Source organism: Pipistrellus hanaki (assembly GCF_964339955.1).
Source record: "Pipistrellus hanaki genome assembly, chromosome: 6".
Taxonomy (NCBI): domain Eukaryota; kingdom Metazoa; phylum Chordata; class Mammalia; order Chiroptera; family Vespertilionidae; genus Pipistrellus; species Pipistrellus hanaki.
The window spans coordinates 65504628-65514442 of record NC_140508.1 but is presented as its reverse complement, the minus strand read 5'-3'; positions in this window follow the sequence as shown (position 1 = coordinate 65514442).

Genomic DNA, 9815 nt, shown 5'->3' with positions numbered 1-9815 from the left:
TAAAGTGTTGGCCTGTGGACTGAAGAGTCCAGGTTCGATTCTGGTCAAAGGCACATGCCTGGGTTGTGGGCTTGATCCCCAGTAGGGGGCGTACAGGAGGCAGCCAATCAATGGTTCTCATCATTGATGTTTCTATCTCTTCCTCTCCCTTCCTCTCTGAAATTAATAAAAATATATTAAAAAACAAAACAGAACACACTGCTTTCTTTCATGAACATGGCTCTCCCTTCCCTAAATGGGCCCTGCCTACAATTTTCCCTCCATCCTTCTCTCCTCATCAGGACACCCAGTAAAGGAGGGGCTGCATACAATCCCGCGCGCCCCCCCCCCCCCCCCCATGTGGGGCTGAGATGATGTCATCTGATTATCTTTTTGGATATTTATTCTTTCCACTGTTGCTGTTGAAAGACCAAACATGGTGATGTCTCTGTTTTGCCTCTTATCCTTTGTTAGGGGGAGGTGACAGGTCTTGGTGTGAGTGTTTCTTTGTGTGTGTGTACCGTGTGCATGTGCGAAACATGTGTGTGCTCACTGTGGACAGGGGTGTGGATTGGGTTTCAGGGCAAGACTGAACTCTCCAGCTCAGACACTCATTGGGTTGGAGAATCTGCAAAGTACTTTCTGGCCGCATTTTTTTCTCCTAATTCACAGCGAACTCCATGGTCCTCTGGGTCCGGGCCCCGGGCCCAAGTTCTCCAGGTAGGTGGGGCCTTCTAGCTCCATTTGGGAGCTCAGTGACTGCCTGGGAGATGAGAAGGCCCTCAGGGGCTCAGATGTCCTTCATCCTGGGATGTCACTCAGCTCTGGGTGGGGCCTCAGCAGAATTCTCATGACCCTTCTGGCCTCCTAATTCTCCAGCCCCTGTCCATCTCCAACCACATCATCTGGGACAAGCTTTCTCTTCTCTTGTCACCCTGTTGGCATCTCTCACCAGGATCATCTTGCCTGGATCTTTCAGGCTCCCTATGCCACTCCCAACTCCTCACCCCTTTGTTGGGTTAACCTTGAGGGGACCTTTCTCTTGACACCTACGCACCTTCTCTCCTCCTCCGGTACGTTCCTTCGCCCTCTGTGCAGAGCGCCGCCTGGTTCTGTTGACCTTGTAAAGCCAGAATGCTGCTCTATTTCCTGAACTCCTATGCAACAATTAAACAAAGTCATTCCTTCTTCGTGTTTCTTTCTCTCCACCAAGAGGCTGAAGCTCAACCTGATTGTCCCAGCACTACTGGCTGCGTGAGGGTGTGATGTTATGAGGGTTGTAAGAATTAAGCTTTTCAAAAACATCTAAAAAAAAGTTGTCCAAGAAACGGTAAAGTAGAAACGTGGCTGCAGACGAGAGGCTTGGGAATGCGAGCCACGTAACTGGGGCACAGGTGGCTTTGATAACCCACACGAGTTTGGCTGTCGCTTGCTTCTTTCTACAAATTCAGAAGAGGCTGCAGAGTCATCCCCAGCGGTTTGGGGTCACACCTCTCCGTTGCTGAGTGGACACAGTTTTCCACGGATTTTAAAATACAAATCTCAGAATCATCCATAACATGATACATTTGCGGTTAATGCTGCTGAGTTTTCACTTAGGCCCAGCTGTCTGGCTGGTAGAAATACAGTTGCATGAGGGAAAAACTGTTTATATTTCTTGAGATGGTGTGATAATGAAAAATAGCACCATAAACCCCCATTAAATCAAAAGGATATTAACTGTGTTTCCTGCTGCCTCCCCTGGCCGGCATGCGGACACTGACAGGCTTTCCTTCAGCAAAACGGGGTGGCTCATCTCTGCAGCGCAGTACCTGCTTCCCGGTTTAATTACACGTAATTGTGGTGTCTAATTTATTTTAACGCCCGACGCCTAAAAGTGCACATTCATGAATCAAGGCTAGATTGGGAGGTAGGATAATTAAACACTGGCATAATTGCAGTCTCCTGGGGGCCGCTTAGGAGTAATCTCAAAGAGTCATGATGCTTATTCTGGATTCTTACGAATGACAGAATAAGCTGCCTACAGTTAAGAAAACAGAGAACAGTGACAATTTGTCTAGTTGCTTAGCCACTCACCCATAGTTCTCTTCTGGATAAGTGGGCAAGAAATAGTAAGCACACGGATTTCACGTGTGATGAAACACTCATGCAGAATGGGTGCCCCTGCCATTGAGTATTAAAATGAGCCAGGCAGCCCCAGCAGCAGGTTGCTCTCTACAGACAAAGCAGAACTCCTGGCTCCTTGGTGGAAAAGCAGGGACCATTTGGCCATACATGCAATTCAGTTTCCTCTCTCTTTCTCTCTCTGTGACAAGACACCTATTTTACAACTAGAGGCCTGGTGAACGAAATTCATGCACGGGGTGGGGGGTTCCCTCAGCCCAGCCTGCACCCTCTCCCAATCCGGGACCTTTCCGACATCCCTCTCAGCAATCCAGGACCGCTGGCTCTTAACGGCTCTCCTGCCTGCCTGATCACCCCTAAACTCAAGCTTCTTCTTTACTTTTAATATTTACATTTCTTCTTTATTTTTTAAAATTCAAGCTTCCTGAGAACATAAGGCAGTTAGCATTATCCCATGTTCCTTATAGAAAGCTAAGCATGGTAAACACAGCAAATACTTAGTACTTATGGGCTTCGATACAAACACTTTCCAACCAGGAATGTTTTATTTTATTTATTTACTTTTGAATTAAGAAACATTTCCAATTTTTATTCATAAAATTAATCCAAACAGCAACAATAGATATACAGAGCCACATATCAATAACAAACCAGGAAGGAAACAAAATATTCCAGAGACATCTTGAATAATTTTAAAGGAATACACACCAGACTAAAAACCTACAGCCAAGTGGTTACCCATCAGGTTACATTTATTCCTGCATTTTCTCAGTAAGTTCTTCCTTACATTTGCCTTTCTCTTTTCCAACTTGTCCAGATTGGGCTTTGCGCTCAGGAATTTCCCCCCCGCTCTTTGTCTAGCTGCAGCCTGATGATCACCACCTTGCGGGGTGAATGCCCACGTGGACAGGCATGTACCTTCTCACGCTGCACCCTCTCCATGTAGACGGCATGTTTCTTTCTGTGCACCTGCACCGCCTTGCCCGCTTGCTGACCTTTGCAGTGTCCTCGAACCACCTGGACCTCTGGTCCTCGCGGGTGGGCTTGGAGCGGACATTGTGCCTCTGCCGCAGCTCCTTGCAGAGAGGGGAGACAGGACCCTGCGGTACCCGTGCGAGGGGACGTTGAAGTGGCCTTTGCGTGTTTTGCTGCGTCGGAGATCACGAAGGGTTGACCTTATGGTGATCATCTGGCACCGGAAGTGCTCCCCAACCAGGAATGTTTTCATAGGCAGCCTCCAAGCTTAAACTGAAAACCTAAAAGTAGAGAGCTCAGATCTCAGGCATCAGGTGCTATTGGCAGGATTTCTATCCCAATTAAACTCTAATTCTGAGCTCTCAACAGTCTGGATAAACTGTTTCTTCTTCGTCACCATCCCATTTTCCTCCGCTTGACACCAAGGTAACAAGTGAAACCTTTAATTCTGATCTTCCTGCAGCAAGGGAACAGCAAACCTCAATTAAATAATTTCCCACCAGAAGTCACGTCCAAACACTGCAGGCGGAGGACTATGGGCTGACCATGTACATGCGCAGTAACAGGCTCAGGTCCAGCCCTGGGCGCCCAGGCGTCCTCCACAATCTCACCAGTTTTTTGAGCTCCTTAGTGTGTTTCCTTCCGTCGCAGTTGCATTGCACCGCCCAGGCCTCTGGTTGGAGAGGGTTTTCTGTGTTGGTGTCGGTAGCGGTTTACTGTTTGGTGTTGGTAGCTGTTTGCTGTTTGGAATGATGAAGTTCGGGAGGACCGCCACTGCCATGGACATGTGGTCCCAGCGCACTGGGGAAACAGCCGCCCATTCAGCCCGCGTCCCGGTTCGCAGTGAGAAGGTGCTGTGCTGAGCCCTTCCCATCGGATCTTCCTCTTCCTTCCCCAGCACACTCCAACCTCCTCCAGGCCGACCATCCCAACCCCGCAGGCCCTAAGACCTCCCCCTATTTCTTCTACTTCCCCATCAAACTCACACCCTATCCCATAGCCTAGGGCGCCCTAACCACTCCCTGGGGGGTGGGACCAGCCTGGGCAAAGGGCCTTGGTGTTCTGGTCTCTGGTACTGGTCTGGCTTTTTATATATATAGAAGATTGTCTTCCAGAGAAGTCAATTTTGAGCTTTGATTATAATTAATCAATTCTGACTAATGTTGGTGGTGATTTAGTAAAAGTGGAATGATGAATTAGTGTTGCCTCAGGGCCAAAGTTCTAACTAACCTGGACTCTGTCCTCTCTGGCTGATGACGCCTTAGCTCAGTGGTCAGCAAACTCATTAGTCAGCAGAGCCAAATATCAACAGTACAACGATTGAAATTTCTTTTTGAGAGCCAAATTATTTAAACTTAAACTTCTTCTAACGCCACTTCTTCAAAATAGACTCTCCCAGGCTGTGGTATTTTGTGGAAGAGCCACACTCAAGGGGCCAAAGAGCCACATGTGGCTCGCGATCCGTAGTTTGCCGACCACGGCCTTAGCTGATCTGCTTGGGGGTAAGTTTCCTCATCTTAAGAATGGGGCTAGAGCCGAAACTGGTTTGGCTCAGTGGATAGAGCATTGGCCTGCGGACTAAAAGGTCCCAGGTTCGATTCCTGTCAAGGGCATGTACATTGGTTGCAGGCACATCCCAGTAGCGGGTGTACAGGAAGCAGCTGATCGATGTCTCTCTCTCATCGATGTACCTTCCTCTCTGTAAAAAAAAAAAAAAAAAAAAAAAAATCAATAAAAATATACTGAAAAGAAAAAGAAACAAAAGAATGGGGATGGTATGGAGGACATTGCAGGTTGTCATGTGGGTTAAGTGAGATCAGTGAAGGTAAAACGCAGGCATGGCGCCTGGTGTGGAAGGTGCACGGTGAGTGCTTATTGAATCAGAAATAGAAACCTGCTTGCAGGGCCTCTAGAGACTCTCCTCCACCATCTGCAGAGCCCGACTGAAATCCAGGGCAGCTGCTGTGATGATGGCAAAGCAAACCCGCTTCCAGGCTTAAAACCCCTCGGTCTTGGATGAAAATTCACCTTTGGGAGCAGGACCCTGAGATCTACATGGTCCTGACCCTGCCCACCTCTCCAACATCTTTTTTTGCTCTCTTCTATTTTAATTATGAAAATTAAAAAAAGAAACAAACGTAAAAAGTAGTACTGTGGGTATGCTGTGCTCTCCACCTGGAATATGTTGTCACGTGTACTTTACATGTCCCTGAACCATTTGAAAGGAAGTTGTGGACATCATGGCACATTCCCCTCAATGACTTGAGTGAGCATCTCCTAAGAATAAGCTGTTCTTTCTGGTGGCTTCCACATCGTTGTCACACCTGAGGAAACAAGCATTAATTCTATAATCATGCCCCAGCTTGCTCCTATTAACAGAGCCACAAGGGTGTCTCTTTCTCTTTGTTCCTTAATTAAGCCTTTTCCTGCCCCAGGGCCTTTGCACTTGCTGTGCTCGCTTCCTGGAACACTACTCCCGCTTGTTCTACCAGCTCTTTGTAGAGATCAGCATAAATGTCACCTCCCTGAGAGTTCTCCCCTGTCTATTTCACCTGCAGATGTTCCCTGATTTCCCTCACTCTCTATCCTCTCCATTTTATTGTCTTCCTACAACCTGCCACTATATGACATTCCGTTTTTATTCTGCATCTATGACCCTGGTCTGTTTCCGCCTCCTGACCCCTCCCCTGCAGGAGAGCAGGGGCTATGGCTGGTTTGCTCACTGTGTTAGCCCAGTGCCTAGAACAGTGTCTAGCATACAGCTGGTATTCTATGGGCATTTGTTAAGTGAATAACAACATCCCTGTGTGCAATGTTTTCCAACAGAAGATGTGGTGAAATGAAATGATTAGGACCCCTGTTTAGAGACAAATCGCAAGGGTTAATCCCAGCGCTGCCACTCACCAGCTGTGTGTCACTATGGGCCCCGGCCCTTAAACTTCTCTGCCAAATGGGGGACAATAACAATTGTCTCTACTTCCCAGGGTTGTTGTGGGCTATTAATGAGGTTCTATGCAAAGTGCTTAGGACAGAGCCTGGCACATAACCATCAACCTTCCTTGGGCACTTGCGATTAATGTAGGGCAGCTGGCTAGAGGCCCGTGATTTTAAGCGCTATTGGCCACTCACAGGCTCACACAGCAACGGTCTCCAAGCATAACGCCTCGTGGAACGCTTCTTGGAAGCACTGATGTGACCGCACCGTTAGCCACAGGCTGCCCTGTGAGAGGTCAGCCAGGTCAGCACGGGCCTGGGAAAGGCTCTGGTTGTTTACAGCGGGCATCTGGGCTGATGTGTCCGGGTGCGAGGCCAAATATTCAGACTCATCCCTGAGACCAGCCTTGGAGGCTCACACATGGGGACCTGGAGGGGAGGGGACAAAAGTAGACACCAACCTTCTGGAGGAAAGTGGCATGGACTCTGACTCAACAGGTGCCTCCCATGCCCTGTTTGGTTGGTCAACTGTTATGAATTTTTACCTTATTACTGGCCTGAAGGCCCTACAGGGGGCATGTTGGGACAAACATTTTTTTTTTTTTTTATTCTGCTAAAGCTGTAATAAAAATGAGGTAAGAAATCAAGGAAATCGTTGGGAATTGGGATAAAATCGCATCTATCTGGAGATAAAATAAGGCAGCCAGTCCAGGAGAGTGTGAATGGAATATGGATATTTGCTTTTTCAGGGAGGAGTGTGGAGTGTTTCTGTTTGTGCAGTTTTTATAACGAGAATGCTCCTTCTTTTTGGTGAAATAATCCCTACCCTATTTTCAATTCCCGAGCTTCTGGTGGAATGGCTTTGACCTCTTGCTCCAGATTTGACCTCTTGCTCCAGATGCTGGTGGAATGGCTTTGACCTGATTCAGAACTGACCAGTCAGTGTATTCCATGCACTGACCAGTGATTGGTTCAAACATGGGCACGTGATCCATTTTGAGCCAATGGGAATCAGGCCTGGGATTTCATTTGCTTTATTGAGTGACAAGAGCTTTCTTTCCTCTGGACTTGAATTGGGTAATAAATAAGAAGCCACAGGAGCTCACACGTGGCCTTGGAAATAAAGCAGAAGCAGAGCTGTGGGGTAGATAAGCTGTGTTGTGATTCTACGGTGGCCCTGAGGACTCCAGCCCTTCTGGTACATAGGCCGTACAGAATTTCCTCCTCTTGAGGGTGGGCAAAGCTGTGGGTCTGCTGGATTTCACTTCCCTGATTAGGTTAAGGGGAAGGGATTTCGTAGAAGTAGTTTAAGTTCCAAATCAGTTGAGTTTGAATGCATGGAAAGGGAGAAGATCCTCGACCGGCCTGACTCAATCAGGTGAAGGGAACTGAGTGATTTCAGGCATCAGAGATGTTTTAACTGACCTGCAAGGGAGGAACTGTCAGCTTGTGGAGAAGGCCACTTAGCAGAAAGTGGCCTCTGCCTGACAGACCACAAACAAGTGGGGGTCATTCTCCTAAAACCATAAGGAACTGAGTTCCTCCTCAGCCAGGGAGAATGGAAGAGCCGGGGACAAGATCACAGCTTCAGCCATCTTCATCCAAGGACACTGAAATCACCCTTCGTTCTAGCCTGCTCTGTGTGACCCTGATGTCCCAATGTCAACTCATCCTCTTTCCCCAACCTGGGATTTGAAACCAACTGAGAGACAGACCTGAGGGCCTGGCAGCTGTGGACCCAGTTGGCAGGGTTGTTTTTTTCTGGTCAGACTGGATTAGATGACACAACTCGGCCCCAGGGCCTTCCTGATCCCATCTCCCCAAGTCTAGGGCGACCCCCCTCCCCTCGCCTCACTGGGGAATCCCCGGAGCTGCCTCTTACCTAGATACCACCACACACACCTGCACAGTCCCCATGGTGGCACCTGGAGGGAGATGAGCCTCAGAACTGCTGTGTGGAGGCAGCCGGGAGCCCTGAGGGAGGGGGGTGCGGTTCCTGCAGAAAGCGGAGAAGGGGCCAGCCTGCCGCGGGGCCGTCATGTCCTCACCAGGTTGACTGCTCTCTTTTTTGATGTTCTGGCTTGAATAATTCCCCTGAAGTTCATGTCCACTCAGAGCCTCAGAATATGATCTTACTTGGAAAAAGGGTCTTTGCAGATGTAACTAATTAAGAGGAGGCCATGCTGGATTAGGGAGGGCCTAATGCAGTCACTGGTCTCCTTAGAAGAGAACCGGAACATAGAAAGACACGCAAGGAGGAGGGCCGTGTGAAGATGGAGATGGAGATTGGAGGGATGCCGTTACAAGCCAAGGGACTTCGGGGATGGCCGGTAACCACCAGAAGCTGGAAGAGGCAAGGAAGGATCCTCCTGGGAACTTTTGGGGCAGGTGCAGCCCTGTAGGCGCCTGATGGAAGCCACCCAACTTGTGGCTGTGTTATGACAGTCCCAGGACTCACGGGGGGGTCACTCCTCCCTTGGTGTGAGTGTGTGCATGATGGTGGCGGTTGAAAGAAATGCCCTCTCTCACCAAAGACTCTGATTTAATGGGTTAGCCTAGGGCCTAAACATGGGTATTGGTAAAAAAAACAACTTATTTGAGGTATAATTTACGTACCATAAAACTCACTCAGGTTACGCATACCACTGAATGATTTCTAAATTTCCTGAATTGGTCAGCCATGGACATAATTCAGTTCTAGAACTTTCTCATCACCCTTTATAATACGAGCCCTCGTGGCCGTGGGCCGTGCTGAAACTCCTAGGTGATGCTAACCTAGAGCCCTGCTCGGGGGCGGGGCCTGGGAAACAGGAGAGTGACTGAGGAGCATAGTTGGCACTGAAGCGGGTGTGCATGGGCTTTAAAAGAATGTTCACAGAGGCAGTTTTGGTTGTGGGGGGAGCAGGAAGGGGGAGGCGGTGGGGAGACTGAGATGAAGTGTGGAAGCCCAGGCCTAGAAAGGTTCATCTGGGCTGTGGATAGTGCTGGGGTTGGGGGTGAGGTGAGGAGCGAGTCCCAGCAGAGCCCGGGCAGGCGCGGGCTGCTCCGGAGCTGAGCGTGTGGGCGGGTGGGAGGCCCGGAGGGGGCAGGGCAGGGTGACTCCCTGGCTCTTGTCTTACTTTGCCAGAAAGGTTAGAGCAGCCAAATTTCACTGTGCACACAGGCAGCAAACACTGGTCTGAGCACTTTTCATGCATTTTTTTTGTATTTTTAAAAAATATATATATACTTTATTGCTTTTTTACAGAGAGGAAGGGAGGGAGAGAGATAGAAAGTTAGAAACATCGATCAGCTGCCTCCTGCACACCCCCCACTGGGGATGTGCCCGCAACCAAGGTATATGCCTTTGACTGGAATCGAACCTGGGACCTTTCAGTCCGCAAGCTGACGGTCTACCCACTGAGCCAAACCAGTTTTGGCCATTTTTTGTATTTTTATATAGCAAATATGTCGTGCTTGCTCTGTGGGGGCACTGCTCTACTTGTTTTACAAAACAAAAGCAACCAACACTTTAAACCATTTTATCATGAAACCGGTGACTCCGCACAGAAGCCTCTGGCGTTGGTGCTACTGTCTCCACCTACAGAGGCAGCTTAGCCGGAGCAAGCGGAGGGAGCGGGCCGGTGGAGTGAATGCCGTCTGGCTCCAGAGCCGGGTTTCTCCCCAGGATGATGCCTGGTTTTCATCGTGCTCACAAAAGGCCACAGCCAATCATGCTCATTACTCACTGCACAGAAGGGGACATCGAGGCACACGGTGATGAGCAGTTTCTCCGCTCAAAAGTGACCGAGCCCGGACCCAGC